Source organism: Lemur catta, chromosome 1 (genome assembly GCF_020740605.2).
Source record: "Lemur catta isolate mLemCat1 chromosome 1, mLemCat1.pri, whole genome shotgun sequence".
In the NCBI taxonomy this organism is placed as follows: domain Eukaryota; kingdom Metazoa; phylum Chordata; class Mammalia; order Primates; family Lemuridae; genus Lemur; species Lemur catta.
The window spans coordinates 31,422,861-31,442,542 of NC_059128.1; the positions used below are offsets into that span (position 1 = coordinate 31,422,861).

The window sequence follows — 19,682 nt, forward strand, 5'->3', positions numbered from 1 at the left end:
GTTCACGGCTGCAGTGAGCTATGACTGTGCCATTGCACTCCAGCCTGGGCAGTACAGTGAGAGCTTGTCTCTACCAAAAAAAAAAAAAGAAAGAAAGGAGAAAGAACTGGAGTTAACTCTTTACAAGGATTCATTTAGAGAAAATGGTAGTATCTGTTACCACTCAAAAGAATTTTCAAGTCATACTGTGCAGCAAAAAGAATGCCTTGAACTTGGAGACAAGAAAACTGAATTTTCACTCAGGCTGTGCCACAACCTCTAGCTTTATGATTTAAAACCAGTTTCTCCCCTTTGAACCTCAGATTCATAGGCTCAATTGTTCTGAGTTTTAAATGAGATAATGTATGCAAGTTATAAAATGAAAATATATATACTTACATTATCTATTATAATAGCATTAGCCTGATTCTCACATTTTAAAAATCCTTCAACATATCTTAGATAAGAAAAACATTTTACGTGATGACACTGGCTTTTCATCAAGCCATTTCTCAGGCATAAATAGGCAGATTGTTTATACACATGTAAACCCACACATTAACTCTAATTAGTCTTCTTTCACTCAAGACTTTACAAACATTTACAATAATAAACCTAATACCTCCTTGAGTTGAGCATTACTTCATAAACAGGTTGGTTAGCACAATGCCAACTAAGCAAAAGCCAGGTTTTCAGATAATATTCCTCATGCCAAACAAATCTTTTCTTAAACATCTTAGGTCATAATGCAAGTAGAGACAGAAGACAGAATACTTAACACAAACACCTAGGCTACCAAGAAAACCACTAGGCCAACAATCAGGAAAATGGATGCAAGCTACATGGGCCACTAAAATTACACCGTCACAAGATTTTTGGTAAACTTTTCTGTCTTCCATCTAAATTTTAGCTTCTTTATTTATAACTATGTGATCTACAATAAGTACCTTATTTACCATTAGATTGCCGCCTTTTTCATTAACACGAGAGCTATTAAATTTATGCGAGGCAATTCTTAAGCTTTTTACGTGGATTACATACAAATGCAAATTCAGCTTTTTTTAATGTTTTCATTACAAGTAAGCAGAAATTTGTGTAGGAGTTACTGCAGTGCTACACTTAATTTTAAAAATCTAGGAGTGTACATATTTTCAGAAAATTAAAACTCTTAACCTCTATTTACAATTACTGGATATTAAAAATCAAATTTAATAAATATTAATAATGTATTTTTTACTTAATTAATGCTAGTCTATAAAAATTATGAACTAAAATTAAAACGCAGCTTAAAAACTCTAAGGTTATGTCCATATTCACCATACTAAATCATGAGGGAAAATTATAGGTCATGTAAGAGAAACTGGGCTAGGTGATCTGAATCAGAATTCTTATGCTTGAACTATTTATTATCATGCTTGTCTATCTGGATCTAGTCTTCTACTCTCAGAATAATTTCTGCAACCTGATAATGATTCACTTAAAATTCCATTTTGGTTATCTCCCCAGGAGTGTTCACAGTCTACTGGAAGAGACAGCAAAGAAAATTAAATGATTATTCTTCCCCAGTTGGTCTCTCCTCACCAGATTCTAAAATTGTTAAGAGACAGGAGTCATGTCTGATTTTCATATGCTGAGTGCTTATCATAATATATGTCATATAAGAAAATGCTCAATAAACATTTGTTTAACTAAACTTAGAATGTCATAAATTCACAGAGGATGTACAGATACTGGACTATAAAACTTAAGTTTGTAGTAAAAGGTGACAGAAAACACTCAATACATAAGGATACATTTCTTTGAGCTGCATTTCAAAGGACAACTAAAAATTAAGTCAGACAGAAGAGGGTTTGTTCCAGGCAGACAGAATCACATGACCAATTTCCAGGAAGGAAGAATATGAGTGGCTCTTTAAGAAAACAGAATAGAATGCAATAAAGCTGGATGGAACAATGGGAGCATGCCATCCATGAATAATGATAAAACTAGAAAGAAAAGCAGGAGGCCAGACTGAGAAGAGTTTTAGCCATTTACCCTGAAAGTATTAAAAATAATTAAAAGAGTTTAAGCATGGACTGACATGATCACATTCACATTTATAGAAATATCACTTCAACTGAAGTGTAGAAGATTGACCGAAGGGTGGCAATGTGACCAGACTGAAAGTACCTATAAGAAATAGGGTCCTGGCCGGGTGCGGTGGCTCATGCCTGTAATCCTAGCACTCTGGGAGGCCAAGGTGGGTGGATCGCTCAAGGTCAGGAGTTCAAGACCAGCCTGAGCAAGAGGGAGACCCCCGTCTCTACTAAAAATAGAAATAAATATATATACAAAAAATTAGCCGGGCATGGTGGCGAATGCCTGTAGTCCCAGCTACTCGGGAGGCTGAGCAGAAGGATCGCTTAAGCCCAGGAGTTTGAGGTTGCTGTGAGCTAGGCTGATGCCACGGCACTCACTCTAGCCTGGGCAACAAAGCGAGACTCTGTCTCAAAAAAAAAAAGAAAGAAAAACAAACAAACAAACAAAAAAGAAATAGGGTCCTGAACTAAGACAGTAGGAATGAAGAAAAGTTATATTTAAAAAATCTGTAGGACACAGAATGTGTAGAACTTCGTGTCAATTTCATACAGCAAGGCAAAAAGAGAAGAAAAGTTAAAAAAAAGGTAGAGGAGGAGGAGAAGGAAATAGTAGTAGTAGTAACAATGGTGACAACAACTATAGGTAACATTTACTGAGCACTTCTTTATGTGCCAGACAATATTATAAGCACTTCACCCAGTATTCATTCATTTAATACACATTATAATTCTAGAAGTAGGTCCAAATATGCCCATTTTGTTGATGAGAAACAGAGACTGAAGTAGGCCTTGAAGATAAGATGGAGGAATAAGAAAGTGGCCATATGAACCAAAGGCAGGAAGATAAAAGGTATGGGAGAAAGTACAAATAAGGCTAGTTGAACTAAAATACTCAGGAGACTAGTGAAACATATGACCAGAAAGTTAGAAGGGGTCCAGCTTATGAAAGATCTTAAATATAAATCCTTAATTCTGGAGGCAGTAAGAGAGCCATTAAAGATTTAGAAGAGAGGAGTGATTTGTACATAAATTTTATTGATCACTTACCCCAGGCTAGGTACTAGGGTTATAGAGACAAGAACCCTGCCCATTACTCTATCTTACCAAAATTTCCTATAGGAATCTAGAAATTAATGTGTCCAAAATTAAACTCATATTTCCTTTTAATCCCTTGTTCTCTTTAATCCTCTTCCTCTGTTTCCAATTCTAATTAACGCCACTATATCCGTCCAGTTACCTAAGACAGCATATTTAAGTAGCCTCCAGAATTGGACTGCCTGGGATCTAATCTTTGCCTACTCTCCTCTTAAGTCTTAGCTCAAATACATCCTCCTCTGGAATCCTACCATGCCTGTCACATTCTTGATCAAGCTGGACTACAGCTATTTTCTATCTCTGCCTTTCTGCCCCATCAGACTAGAAATACCTTGAGGTCAGGAACCAGGCTGATCTATGACATTGTCCAGTGCAAGGCCAAACAGAAGGCTTCAGAATATGAACCCAGTCATTGTGACTCCAGAACCATCACTCTTAATCACTGTCCTTGGGTTACTAGGTAGATGACAATGTCATTAATTTCGAAGGAGAACACAGGAGAATCAGATAGAAGCGCAGGGAAATTAAAGGGAGATATGGGTTTAGTTTTAGACACATTAATTTCAAGGTGACTGTAGATCACACAGGTAAATGATCTAATGGGCAGAGATCTGTCCTATACATCTCTATAGCCATAATACCTAATAAGGGATATGCTGAATTAAGTATACAAGCAAACCACTCCTCTGTTAAGAACCTCTGATGGCTTTTATACTGCCTAAAGTCCAAAATCACAAGATGAATCCAAGCTTTCTAACTGTATCTTTTACGACCCTCCTGCATGAGCCTTCTAATTTAGCCTTCTAATTTGTGTCTGTCCCATCTTTTTTCTTTCTGCCCAGATGCCTTATAAACTACTTGTCCACTCATTTTCTACCTTCAAGATCTACCTTGTTAAATAATTACCTCACCATATAACACCATATAGACTCTATAATGTTCACAATTTATGAGGGCTATGAAAGATCCAGAAAGTTCTTCCAGAACCAAAGAAACATTATGCTGTGTCCTATAGTTTTAGCATTAAGACCGTTATAATTTTTTTAAGCACATTAATCCATGAATACTCTAGGTCATCTATGTAGTCAATATATATTAATAAACAGTGAGAGTCCCAGTCCAAAGGAATTGCCCTTTCCCCCATTAGAGAAAAAAAAAATCCTTTGTTTGACAATTCAGAAGCTGGTAAATGACTGAACTAGAGAATGACTTCATCATGTGTATATAACAGACCATCTTATGAAGACAATACAGTTACAAGTTACTAGCCCTAAGTTCCCTCTTTTCAATTCTCTAATTATAAGTTAAAAAAGAGAAAAGAAGGAAAGTTTCAAAGGACCACATTTCAAATCCTCATCAGAATCCCTGCTCCTATCCCCACTAGAAAACAAAAATAATAAAAATAAAAATCTGGCCAGGCGCAGTGGCTCACACCTATATAATCCCAGCACTATGGGAGGCTGAGGTAGGAAGCTTGTTGAAGGCCAGGAGTTTGAGACCAGTGTGGGCAACATGGCGAGACCCCATTTCTACAAAAAAATAAAAAAGTTAGCCAGCATGGTGGCCTGTTTTAGTCCCAGCTACTCAGGAGGCTGAGGCAGGAGGATCCCTTGAGCCCAGGAGCTCGAGGCTGCAGTGAGCTACACTAGAGCCACTGCACTCCAGCCTGGGTGACAGAGCGACATACTATCTCTAAAAAAATTAAAAAATAAAAATAAAATCTTTACATAGTCCACAAAACAAGAAAAATGAATTTCCAAGTTGGCAAGCCAAAGCTGTTTCAATGTTAACGTCAAACTAGTAGGGGAGAAAGGACTTTGCTTGCATAAATTGGCTATTGGAGAAGCAAGTAAAAGGAAACTAAGCTTCAGTAAGTGCAAATGATTGAGACTGAGGGGACTGAAATGGCCTAGGGTACAGGTCCACTGAAAACAGTGCCAGGAAATAAAACCATCTGTTTAAGAGCTGGGAAATAAGACAGATTAGCAGGAAGACAATTTCCTATATTATCAGTATCCTAATTTTTAGGCACAAGGAAATGGAAGAGATACACTTCATATGCATAAATATGTGCATTCTAGTGTCCAGAACTCTAGAAATTTTTCAATTCATCCTTTCTCCCCTTCTCCAGCAAGTAATGTCCTTTGACCAGCAGCTGGGAAGTCTCATTTTAAGTGATTAGCATTCCTCTGACATTCTAAGAGGTTGGACTATTTGTTTCCATAGAAACAGCTTTGTCAGCTAACACAGGATCTAGGCCAAGAAAAGTGAAAAGAACTTACATTATGCAAACTGGAAAAACCTTGTCTACTGTCCTCTTATTTTCTCTGGTTTTTCACAAAACTCAGGCTAACTTTCCTACTCTGTAAAACAGAAAAATAGGACGATTAATCAAGTGTAAATGTCAACAGTGTTTTCAAAGGGGAGAAGAGGGAACAAAAAGCTTCATTTAATATGATATCCAATTCTGTCAACAGATAACCAGGAATTCTTAGTACGAAGTCATAAAAATGCACCACCACCACTGCCACCCCCTAGTCTCTAATGCACATCAATTAAAATCAATGCTGCTGTATATTAGTGTTATAGGGAATGTCAAATGGTGCAGTCATGTTAGAATCAGTCAGGCAATTCCTCAACAGGCTAACATAGAGTTACCATATGTTCCAGCAATTCCACTCCTAGATATACACCAAGAGAAATAAAAACATACATCTACACATAAACACAAAATAAAAACTGTACAATAAATATTCACAGCAGCCTTATTCATAATAGCCAAAAGTGGAAAAAATCCAAATGTCCATCAACTGATTAATAGATAAAAAGTTATATAACTATACATGAAACATTACTGGGTAATAAAAAGAAATGAAGTACTGATACATGCTACAACATAGATAAACCTTGAGAACAGAAGTTAAAGAAGCCAGTCACAAAGGACCACATACTGTATGATTCCACTTATGAAATGTCCATAAATCTATAGAGATGGAAAGTAGATTACCGAGTGTCTGGGATTAGAAGTGGGTGGGTAGGCAAATTATGGCCAAGGCATGTAGTTTCTTTTGGAGGATGATGTAAATTGATTGTGGTGATAGTTGCACAACTCTGAATATACTAAAAGCCATTGAATTTGCACGCTTGAAATGGATGAATTCTATGGTATGGGAATTATATATCAAGAAAGCTGTTAAAAAAACAATGAAATACTACTACAAACAATAAAATGGCTAAAATTATAAAGACTGATAATACTAGGCATTGGAGAGAACATGGAGAAAGTGAAACCCTCATACAATACTGGTAAGGTAAAATAGTAGAGTTTGTTTGGCAGTTTTCTTAAAAAGTTAAACATAAATTTACTATAATGCCCAGCAATTTCACACAAGAGAAATAAAAGCATATTTTTATTTGTAAAAATCACTAAGATATATATAGAATATGCACGGGAGCATCATTAATAGATAAAAATTGGACACTATCCTTCAGCTGGTGAACAAATATGGAATACTATTCAGCAAAAAAGGATGAACTACTGAAACATGCAACAACATGAATAGTCTCAAAAACACAATGCCAGACACAAGAGTATACTTCCATTTATATAAAATTTCTAGAAAAGTGAAAACTAATGCTATTGCAGAAAACAGTTTGGTGGTTTCTTCAGGATGGGAAGAGAGACTGACTGCAAAAGGGCACGAAAGAATTTTTTCATGTGATAGAAGAGTCCTAAAATTAGATTTTAGTGATGTCTGCACAATGATATAAATTTACTAAAATAAACTGTGCCCATAAAATATGAATTTTATGAAATGTAAAATTATATATAAAGCTGTTTTAAAAACTATTAAATTGAACACTTCAAATCAGTGAACTTTAATGAAAGTTATACTTATTCAGCTGATTTTAAAAGAAAACAAAACCTCAAATTTTACACTTAAAATGACATTTTGCTGCATGTAAATTATACTTCAAAGAAACCAATTTTTTAAAAAGATCATTGCATATTCCAAAACAAGTCATACACTGACATCACATAAAAGACCCTGTAACTCAATATATATTTAACTCAATGTATAAATTCCAGTTTCCAATAATGAATGGCCCATACATCTTCACAGAAGGAACTTAGCTATGTCCAAAACTAAGTAAATACAAGTCAAAACTGAAATGTATTTGGGCTAGTTGTGCAAGGAATTCGCTTGGAAATTACCACTCAGTAAAACGTGCACAATTTATTTATTTATTTTTGAGACAGAGTCTCACTCTGTTGCCCTGCCTAGAGTGCTGTGGCGTCAGCCTAGCTCACAGCAACCTCAAACTCTCAGGCTCAAGCAATCCTTCTGCCTCAGCCTCCCGAGTAGCTGGGATTACAGGGAATGTGCCTCCATGTCTGGCTAATTTTTTCTATATATATTTTTAGTCGTCCAGATAATTTCTTTCTATTTTTAGTAGAGACAGGGTCTTGCTCTTGCTCAGGCTGGTCTTGAACTCCTGACCTTGAGAGATCCTCCTGCCTCGGCCTCCCAGAGGGCTAGGATTACAGGCGTGAGCCACTGCGCCCGGCCAAAAGTGCACAATTTAAACAAAAATAAATAGACTCTCCAAGATTTAATCGAAAACCTAGTTCTTGTATCACAGAACTAAATAATCTTTCTAATAAATATTTTAAAATTCTAAAAAACTGTATATTTGAAGTAAACTGAACTTGTTTAATTCAATAGGCACAATACCAAAAAAAATGTTTTTAAAGCTATTTAAGCAAATTCATACAACTGACAAATCAAGCCCTTTAAATTAAAAGACCAGTGTAAATGTCCTTGGTTTACTTTTTAACGGAGTACCCCGACAAGTCCTATAATAAAGGGCATTTCTAAAATTCCACGCAACTCATGGTTTAGATTTCAGATAGAAGTACCTTCATTTATCATCCAGATAATTGCATTCCAAAGAAGGCACTGCTGTTCTCATAGCTTTAAAACTAACTGTATTTAGAATGCACTATGCCAGACAAATTGTAAAAAATGGAAGCAAAATCTCCTTAATTAAAAAAATCTTCAAAGTAAAAACTCAGTAAGTAAAGATTTCAAAGAGGAGTACAGGTAACATATAACTTAAAGTCACATAAATCATCTGAGCTCATGGACAGAAATAGAATGGTATGATTCCTAACATTCAATTCAGTTGGATATTAAAAAGGCAGTATCATTAGCTAAGACGATACATCTTTTTCAGATGTAAATTTGCAGAAATTTAGCAGCATTTGCATTTCTGGCAAAAATGACATATAAAACACATCTGCAACTGAAAGATTTAGTTTACAAGTTCCTATATTCATCCCATGATTCCAGGCCATACAATTGCCTTGAGATAAAAACTAAAATAAGGTAACATGGGCAAAAGAGCTGGAAAAATACTGCTGCATTTACAATTTGCTAACCATTTATATCATAAAATATTCATTTACAAAATTTTATTACAAGCTGGATATCCACATGTAGAAGAATAAAAGACCTTATCTCACACGATCTACAGTACAAAAATCAACCCAAAATAGATTAAAGACAAACACGAGATCAGAAACTGTAAAACAACTAGAAGAAAACATGGGGGGAGAAACTACACAACATTGGCCTGGGCAATGATTTTTTGGATTTGACCCCAAAAATGCAGGCAACAAAAGCAAAAATAGACAAATGGGATTACATCATACTAAAAAGCTTCTGCACAGCAAAGGGAAGAACAGTGTCCTCAGACAACCTACAGACTGGGAGAAAATATTTGTAAGCCATACATCCGATAAGGGGTTAATATAAAAAATACAGTCGTTCTTCCAGCATCCATGGGGCAACTGGGTCCAGGACCTCTGCACATATCAAAGTCTGCTCAAATCCCTTATATAAAATGTAGTATTTGCATATAACCTACACATATCCTTCCATATACTTTAAATCATCTCTGGATTACTTATAATACCTAATGCAATGTAGAGCCTGTGTAAACAGTTATGATGTACCGGTTTTTAAATTTGTATTATTTTTTTGTTATTGTATTGTTAATTTTTGATCCATGATTGGTTGAATTATTCAGGCTCCAAACCCATGGATACAAAAGGCTGGCTGTGTGGAAGGAACTCAAACAACTCAATAGCAAGAAAACAAAAACCCAATTTAAAAGTGGGCAAGGGACCTGAATAAACATTTCTCAAAAGATATACAAATGGCCAACAGATATATGAAAAAATGCTCAATGTCATTAATCATTAGGGAAATGTAAATTAAAACCACAATGAGATAGCATCTCACACCTGTCAGAATGGCTATTGTCAAAAAGACAAAAGAAGAATGTTGGCAAGGATGTGGAGAAACCCTGTACACTGTTGGTAGGAATGTAAATTAGTATAGCCATATGGAAAACTGTATGGAGATTCCTCAAAAAACTAAAAACAGAATTACCACATGATCCACCAATCTCATTTCCGGGTATTTACCCAAAAGATTTGAAATTAGTTGGTTGAAGAGATGTCTGCACTCCCATGTAGACTGCTGCCCAATTCACAATAGCTAAGCTACAAAATTAATCTAAGTGTTCATCAACAGATTGGTGGATAAAGAAAATGTGGTATACATACACAATGGAATACTATTTAGCCTTTAAAAAGAAAAAATCCATCATTTGCAACAACATGGATGGAACTGGAGAACGTTATGCTAAAGAAAATAAGCCAGGCACAGAAAGACAAATACTGCATGTTCTCATTTATATAAGCAATCTAAAACAATCGAATTTGTGGAACGGAGAGTAGAATGGTGGTTACAGAGACTGGAGGCTAGAGTCGGGGGAAATGAAGAAATGATGGTCAAAGAATACAAAATCTCAGGAGAAAAATGATTATTTTTGAGATCTATTACATTGCATGGTGAATACAGTTAATAAAAGAACATTATACATTTCAAAATTGTTAAGACAGTAATTTTCAAAAAGTCTCACCACAAAAAATGTTTAAGTATGTGAGGTGATGGGCATGTTAACCAGATTGATTTAATTATTCCACTTTGTATTCAGAAATCATAACATCACTTTGTATACCATAAATATACATAATTATAAACTGCCAATTTTTAATTTTAAAAATATAGAATATTAACAGCTATAAAAAAATTCTTTTTTTCTTTAAGAGAACGGGTTTTGCTCAGTCACCCACACTGCAGTGTAGTGGTGTAATCATAGCTCACTGTAGCCTTGAACTCCTTAGCTCAAGGGATCCTCCTGCCTCAGTCTCCTGAGTAACTGACCTGAAGCAATCCCAAAGGGGTGGGATCATAGGCGTGAGCCACTGCACCAGGCCAAAAAGATTTCTTTCCAAATATCATCTTGGTTCCTCTGAAACATCTTTGGATGTCAGTGGTTCTCAACGAGGTAATTTTGCCTTCCATCGCTCCTTACCTCCAGGGAAATTTGACAATGTCTAGATACAATTTTGACTGTTATGACATGGTGGGGAAGGCATCTACTGAGAGGTCAGAGATGCTACTAAACATGCACAGGTCAACACCCCCACAACAACATATTATTCAGTCCAAAATGTCCATAATGCCAAAGTTGAGAAACCCTGAATTAGACAAAGCAAACACTGAAATATTAATATTGTCTAATGTAACTCAAAATTGAGGCATTCAGTCATTTATTTCTCATATGTACAAGACAAAATTTTGAATAGTCAATCTTCCTTGTTAATCACCTAAAAGGGGTATTTTAGCTTATTGTCTCAACTCTTTTTTAAGTACTGTTAGTTTTCTAATAAGTAATAAACGCTGAGGCTGAAATTCTTAGATATCATTTAATCCAGTGTTTTCCAAAACATTCAGGAAGGGACTTCAAGAGTCATCTTGACAATGAACAGGAAGATAAAAGCAGAGGCTCACTTTTATTTTTTTATCCTTTATCTTTTTAAAGTTCAAGAAAAAAAAAGTTTTGCTAACTTAAACGTTTAAAAAAACCCAAAACTCTCATGCAATGATGCATTCCTGATAAAGAAAGGTCCGGAAAATTTAAGTCATGTGCCAAGATTATACAAATACTTAGCGGCAGAGATCAAAAAACCAAGAAATTCAATAAGGTTATAATTACCAACAGAATAGTAACAAAGCAAATGAATAAAAACTACTGCCAAATCAATTTCTTTGTATATTCAGGCCTGTATATTGAGGCCTAAGTAACAAAGTAAACACGTTTAGTAATATATCCCAATACATGATACATTTCCCCACCATCAGTAGTTTATAATCTGGCTGGAAAGACAAAACATGCATATAAAACGATAAATAGTTACATTAAGTGTGGCCTAAACAAGGAAAGACTAAAAAAAGTTATAGCCAAAACATATTTAATGATCACAGTTAATATTATTTACTGGTTCTCTCTGTGTACTCAACATTGTGCTATGTACTTTAAATACAGTTAACCCTCAAACAGTTCTACAAATTTAAGTACTATTGTTATCCCAAATGACAAATGAGGAGAGGTTTAAAAAAGCAAAGTGGGCCAGCACTTTGGGATGCCGAAGCAGGAGGATCACTTAAGGCTAAAAGTTTGAGACCAGCCTGGGCAACATTGTGACCCCCATCTTTACAAAAAATAAAAAAATGAGCCAGGCATGGTGGTACTCGCTTACAGTTCTAGCTACTCAGGAGGCTGAGCCAGAAGGGTTGTCTGAGCCCTGAAGTTTGAGGTTACAGTGAGCTATGATTGTGCCACTGAGCTCCAGCCTGGGTGACAGAGTGTGACTCTGTCTCTAAAACAGAGAGAGAGAGAGAGAGAGAGAGAGACAGAGAGAGAGAGATAAAAACAAAGTCTTTGGCCCAAAGGGCACTTCAAAATAAACATTCAACAATTATTGCCAGGCTCTGTAGCCTGTAGTCCCAGCTACTCTGCAGGCTGAAGTGGGAGGATTGCTTGAGTCCAGGAGTTCGAGGCTGTAGTGCACTTATGATTGTGCCTGTGAATGCCACCACACTCCAGCCTGGGAAATATAGTGAGACTCAGTCTCTAAAAAGAATAATAAAACAAAATAAAAGGATTTAATTAACCCTATTTTACAGAGCACAAAAGCAGGATAATTATTTAAATGGTTTGAGTAAGCAGTGATGGAGGTACCAGCAATAGAAGTAAAAGCGTCAGTACCACTTACCAGGCACAGTGCCAAGAACTTCCCATATATTATTTCATTTAATCCTTTCAACTCCTCAAAGCTATCCTCAATTGACAGATGAGAAAAACAAGCAGGGCCAGGAATAGTGGCACCTGCCTGTAATCCCAGGTGGAGTCTGGGGACTCTCTTAGGCCCAAGAGTTAGAGACCAGCCTGGGCAACATAGTGAGACCCCAGCAAAAAAAAAAATTAGGGTAAGGTTAAGTTGCTTCTCAAGGTCAGAAATCTAAGTGGCAGAGCCAAGACTCATACCAAGTCTGTATGACTTCAGAATAGAAGCTCTTAACTCTTACCATTATTTTTATTTAGTCTTACCCAATATCAAGAGAAAAGAAAGACAAAAAATTTGATTGGTCATTAAGATTCTTAGTTTAGTGTTCTGAAGGGTTCTTTCATAAGATTTTCCTTCACTTGTCCATAGAGATTCTCTTTCAAACGATGAAATTCTATGAGAAATGCATTTGCAGATCTAAATATATAATAGCCTCTTCTCGCTTTTTGTTACCTAAAATTTAGCTTTAACCTTAAATATTCCCAGGGAACAGTGGGGATGCATACTGGATCAACCCTCACCATGCTCCTTTATAAATCTGGATAATACAATGTTATAGTAGTACCTCACAATATTAAAGAAGTGGGGGGGACAAGAGATCATCATGATTCTTTTTTTTTAAATCAGGTAATTAGGCTCCCTATATATTATACGTAACATTTCCTAGAGTAAAAAGTGTTCTGTTTTTAATCAGTAGGAAATTCTCAACTTGTTCATATCAGTCACAAAATTAAAGGTCTTTGGAAATATTCAAGACCACACAGTCATGGCAGGAATTGGTTAGAAGCCAAAGAGTATCAAGGATATCAAATGGTTGGTTACTTGAACTGTTCATTATCACCTTCAACTCCTTAGTAATAAAAGATTAAATGTATCCAAAAAGCTAGCAAAGTTTTTGAAAAAGTCACTAGGACAAAAGGTAATTTATAACATTTCAAACTGGCTAGAAATGGACCTTTAAACATGTGGTTTAAAATTACCTGCAATATGGCTTTTCTGTATATGGCTACTAATCAAGAATATATATGGCCTCATTGGAGAATAAGAATAGTCCAGATAAGGAACAGAGCCACTGTAAGAGATAGAAGATAAAGCCCAAGTTGACTCTGAATGATAAGCTAAATTGTTCGAATTTTCTCCTGCATGCAATGAGACTATGGGTTTCTGAGTTAGAAAAGAACAACAACAAAATGGCTTTTTAGAAAGCTAAATCTGCTATAACCAGAATTGACCAGGGGAAAGTGTGACTGGCCAATAAACAGAATGTTTTAATACTTTACACATGGCAGGATAAAACAAGCAGCAGAAGGAATGAAAAGGGATAATTTTAAACAATGGTTATTACAAAGGACGATTTGACAGGATTTGGAGAGTAGGAGCCAAATATAATTCTAAAATACTGAGTATGCTAATTGAACCTAGGAGAATTACGGAATCTTAAAATAGAAAAATTCAGAGGGGGGATAGGCATAAGAATTGGGAAGATGATGACAAATTTCATTTTAAAATTACTGAACTTAAAGTGGGAGTTTTAGCAGGCTGTTAATTGCTAGACAGGACACCAAAGAGAAAGGCTAGAAAGGCAACCAGAGAGAAAGGCTGGAAAGGCAAATTTATAAGTAATTTATATATTCATATCTTGAATTTATAAAGCATTCTGCTTTTTATAGCCAATGTCAAGCATATCAAACTCATTTGATCTCCTCAATTGTCCTAAAAGGTAGGCAGGTCAGATATCCCCATTCTCTAGTAAGCAGGCACTGAAAGTTAAATCACATAGCTACTGATAGAAGTAACAGGACAGGAACCAAAATCCAGATGGGTGAACCCTTATGTGGATCCACAGTGCTACAATAGTTACATCTGTGTAAAATACCGTGCTGAAACTCAGTTAGCCAAGCAGCAGAGGCAGTCAAGTGGAGAAATGGTAGAAATGTGTGTGAATTTTCCTACTACATATGAAAAGTGAAACTAGGCTACTAATATTCCAGTTTCCTAGTGACATTATAAAAAATGGTATTCTCTATTCTGTATTGCTCCAATTTCAGTATCTGCTGTCAAAGTGAACCACATGTAGTAACTTGGCAGACTGTTTTTAATAAGATATTAATTTATAGCTTAAAAAATGAATACCCTAAAATACAATAGACTAATTCCTATTAGATAAATTATCTATCCCACTGGGTCAAATTTAAGTATTTTGAAAATCCTAACTGTAACATCCCTAATTATATTTGTAACTAATTATATTAACTCCTATCAATTCTACCACCATATCTCACATATACCCCCAGCTTTTCCCTTCTCATGCCACTACCTAAAATCATATACACATTACTTCTTGTTTTCCTATGAGCTTCTTTTTTTTTTTTTTTTTTTGAGACAGAGTCTCGCTTTGTTGCCCAGGCTAGAATGAGTGCCATGGCGTCAGCCTAGTTCACAGCAACCTCAGACTCCTAGGCTTAAGCGATCCTACTGCCTCAGCTTCCCGAGTAGCTGGGACTACAGGCATGCGCCACCATGCCCGGCTAATTTTTTCTATATAGATTTTTAGTTGGCCATATAATTTGTTTCTATTTTTAGTAGAGACGGGGGTCTCACTCTTGCTCAGGCTGGTCTCAAACTCCTGACCTCGAGTGATCCACCCGCCTCGGCCTCCCAGAGTGCTAGGATTACAGGCGTGAGCCACCGCGCCCGGCCTCTATGAGCTTCTTAACTAGTCTCCCCAATCTCAGTCTTTCTAGTTTTCCATCGTTTTATACAGTACAGCCAGATTAACTTTCCTAAAGTACCCCTATTACCACGACAGTGTCCCTTTTCAAGTTTTTGGTTTTTCAAGTTTTGTCTTTTCCCTTTTATAAACTACTATTTACTGAGGATTAACTATGTACCATTCAGTCACTGGGCTACGCACCTGGCATGAATTATCTCATTTAATCCTTACAATGGTCTCCCTGTTCAATTTTGTGCCTTAGCTTATTAGCAAAATAAGTATAACTCACCCAATGTCAAAAGCTAAATGGCACGGCTGGGCCTGGAGTCTGATTCCAGGCCACTTTAACAACTACTCCGTAGAACACACTTCAAATTCCTTAGCCTGACATTCACTTGGCTCCTTGTGACTTAGTCCTGGAATATGTTTCCCACTTTATTTCTCCCTCCCGTACCTCCTGAACCAAACTACTTGCTATTCCCATACAAGCCCTGCAATTTCCCACCTCCAGAACTTGGACGTACTGTTTTTTACATCCAGAAAAAATCCTCCATTCAAAATGTTTGTTAAAATTTTCCTCTTCTATCAAGTGTCTTGTGAAATCTTTCTTAATCCTGCCTGTCCTCCTCCACAACCTACTCTCCTAGGGTACTTACTCTATGCCTCTGCTGTAGCATTTATTTTCTACCTTGAAATCAGAATGTTTATTAGTTTTACCAACCCAAGTAAACTGCAAGCCTTCTAGGGCAGAATTTGTCTAATTCATATTTGACGAGCTCATACCATGTGCAACATATTATACTACATACAAGTATTTTTTTTGAATGAAAATCTTTTTGACCAAAGAACTACTTATTTGGGGGGGGGTGGAACTTCTTACTATGAATCTTCTCATTCATAATTTTCCAAATATAGTTAAAGTAATATGGATGGCTGAGGGATGGGTAGCTGGCCCTTAAACTTAAAATTCATTCTAAGAACAGAATATCATTTATCAGAGAGATGCATAAAGGCTGAATTCTGGCCATTCTTCTTCCATCAAACTAATGCCTTCCTATAAAGCTTTGGTCCCCAAACCCTGGACCGTGGTCTTTGGTTTGTTAGGAACCGGCAGCGCATCACTGCCTGATCTCTGCCTCCTTCCTCTCCCCCTCACTTGGAAAGGTTGTCTTCTATGAAACCAGGCACACAGCAGGCACACAGGAGTTGCAGCTGCAGCTGCTAGCAAAGCTTCATCTGTACTTAGAGCCACTCGCTCCCCATTGCTCACATCACCACCTGAGCTCTGCCCTCCCACCCCCATCCATGGAAAAATTGTCTTCCATGAAACTGGTCCCTGGTGCCAAAAAGGGACTGTTACTGAGGCACAGTAATTAATTAAGCATTTCTGCTTAAGCGTTTCTGCTTAAATATCTCTCCTGGGGACAATGATCCCAAGACTAGAAGAACTACAAATTCCAGTAGAATGAAGAAATAAAATAGAAGGTTAAAGTAGATGAGCCTTAAGATCTAAATATGCTTACAAAATACAGATATTCCTAAATTGATGTGAATTAGAAGAGCATTTGATGAATTATATTAAGGACTTACAAGAGTAATTGTATTTATTTTTAGAGGTAGTCCATTGTTTTTTACTTTCATTCACTTTGGGCTAAAGTAAAAATAAAAATAAAAATAAGAATAAAAATACAGCAAACAGAGAAAGAGTATACATATATAGAAATAGGGTATATGAATATATTATATATACATACAGAGAACATCTAGGGTACTATTTATGACAATGTTAAAGGTTAAAATCACCCAAACTCATTTCCTTAAAAAAGGAAAAGAATCATTAAAGCAAATAATGTAAAACAAAACAATTTAATAAGAACCATTACTTTGTTATTAAAGAGTTAACAATATCAAGACAGCAGTCTGAAACAAACCATGCAAATTTAAGGTTCCATACCTATCCTCATCAACACCTTTTCTATACTGCTATGTTTAGTTCAAACCCCAGACCTATTGATGGCTCTAATAATCAACTCTAAAAGCACTTATTTTCTGTATAGCTTATTTTGTTATTAATCTCTACCTGGTACTGTCATCTATTATTAAATTGTTATGTACCAGTACCTTATCTTGCCAAATATTCTGTAGCAACTCCAATCTACTGGTAGTGGCTCTTAGAGCCCTGCACAGTGCTACATATGCTCATACTAGGAACTCAATATCTGGTGCATTAAATTTGAATGAATATATAATAGCAGATATAGAGGGCAGGAGAAAAACCATACCTACCTATTGCAAAACATTTACTAATAACAGAAGAGAAATTTCTCCCAAATTCTTTAATGATAATCATAATGAAATAGGTAAGTGATACAATCGGGTTCCTAATTCTGATTGCATTGATTCTTTCATCATGTTTATAATTCACAATGACAAACTCTTACAGAATCGTAGTTACCAAATGCACACACATGGCTATTGCTTTGCTCCATTCTCTTTAATCAATTGCTTTCCCGGAATCACATTGTATCTGAAGTTTCTGGTCTCTAAAAACGCATTATAAGAGATTCCAACATCTCACTCAAGTGACTTACAGCTTACTTGAGAAAAAAATATATTCCAAAGGTCAGCAAATTAGTAGATGATTACCTCTACCTAGATGGCTTATTAGTATGCAAATCAAAAACACTGGCCAGAAAGGGAGGGAGAGGGTGAGAAGGGGGTGGGAGGGGTGCCCACAGAGGGAGAAAGAGAAAATAGTTTGCTTTGTCATTGAAGAAATACCAAATAAACACTCCAGAGTTATCAGAACAGGATGTTAACAAAAATGAAAACTAATAAAGATTCATATCTAGTACTATCTATAAGTTAAACTGAAGCAGTAAAAATAGAGAATATTTTCAGGACCAGAAGGTTATATCACCAGAATAGGTAAGGAGAAAAATATGATAAGAAAGGAATACTGATAAGAATACAAATGTCATCAAGTTTAGAATCTAATGAACTTTTACTATGGTATTAGTAGTAGAATTGCTGACTGAGGGTATAAGTAATGTTCTGATTTTGACTAGCTAGTCTTGGAAGGAAAACATATGAGGATATTCTTATAAACAAGAAATAAGAATAAAAGGTCAATCTAAAAGATTACTATACTGCAAATCTTACGGTTAAAAACTACATTTCTATTCAACAACATAAATACTCACTTTGTACAAAAAATTTGGATAGTCGTTGGCAAGAAAAAGGTTGCTAAGGCAGAGTCCTTACCCATAAGAAACTTAAAATCTTGTATGGAGCCAGGCACAGTGGCTCATGCCTGTAATCGTAGCACTTTGTAGGCTGAGGCAGGAGGACCCTTGAGGCCAGGAATTCGAGACCAGCCTGAGCACGAGCAAGATCCCTGTCTCCACAAAAAATAGAAAAATTAGCTGTGCATGGTGGTGCACACCTGTAGTCCAAGCTACTTGGGAGGCTGAGGCAGGAGGATCAATTGAGCTCAGGAGTTTGAGGTTGCTGTGAGCTAGGTTGATGCCACAGCACTCTAGCCTGGGCAACAGAGTGAGACTCTGTCTCATAAAAATAAAAAAATAAAATAAAATAAAAATGTGTTGAAAGCAACCTAGTGAAAAACACCCCACAGTAAAGCTTGAGTGTCACATAGAGAAACTGATAATGCTGAATAGAAGCTGATCTCCCCACATAAGTAACCTGTTTAAAGTAGGACAAATTGTTTTACCCATCAACTTTCACTATTATTTCAGAGATGAAAAAGTTGACCTCAATATACAATTATAATCATTTATCACTGACTCAGACTATGACAACCAATTCACACAATTCCTATAAAATCACTTAATTAAATTAATAATTACACAATCTATTTAAAATATATTTATTTAAACACATAACAGCTCATCACTATTTCATTAGACTGTCACAAACCAGGTTTGTTTTGTCTACCTCTTACCTAAAATACTTATGGAGTGTTTAATACTATAAACACTAGGCACTATGCCTACCATTCTTGATGGCACCATCTCAATCAATCCTCAAATAAGACCCACTGAATTAGGCACTAATACCATCCCCATTCTGCAGACAAGGAATCAGCCAGGCTTTGATAAGTTAACTTATCAAATTTGACTTGACGCAAGTCTGACTCTAGAGTCTGTACAAGTACTGCAAGTTGGTGCAAGTACTATAATGCCTGTCAGTATATATGTCTGTGTAAAAGAAAAAGCCATTAGCAAATTCATCCATTTATGGTTATGTCTTCGTAAAGAGAGTTAATCAAGAACACATGAAAGTTAGATTTCTTCCCAATAAACATGTTTATGCCAACCTAGAATAAATGGAAGAGTGTTCTGAATCTCAAATTTTCTCATTTTATAAGAAATGACTAGGATAGAATAGTCTCTGATATATAGCTCACAATCAAGGCTAATGTTTAAACAAATTATAAAATTGCAAATTGGAACAAAGCATCTACTATGTGCCATTGTGAGCTGTTTTTCCCTCTCAACACTTCTGACACCAAATGTGTGGGTCTTTTCCT

General features: G+C 36.1%; 1 long non-coding RNA gene across 1 annotated transcript; it reads right to left on the bottom strand.

Annotated features, from left to right (window-relative positions):
• Positions 1-33: 33 nt before the first annotated feature.
• On the bottom strand, positions 34-18,462 carry LOC123647709. The gene is made up of 3 exons (XR_006738317.1): positions 18,395-18,462; positions 5,435-5,515; positions 34-70 (listed from the first exon to the last, which is right to left on the bottom strand). It is a non-coding gene; the product is annotated as an uncharacterized LOC123647709 (long non-coding RNA).
• Positions 18,463-19,682: the final 1,220 nt, after the last annotated feature.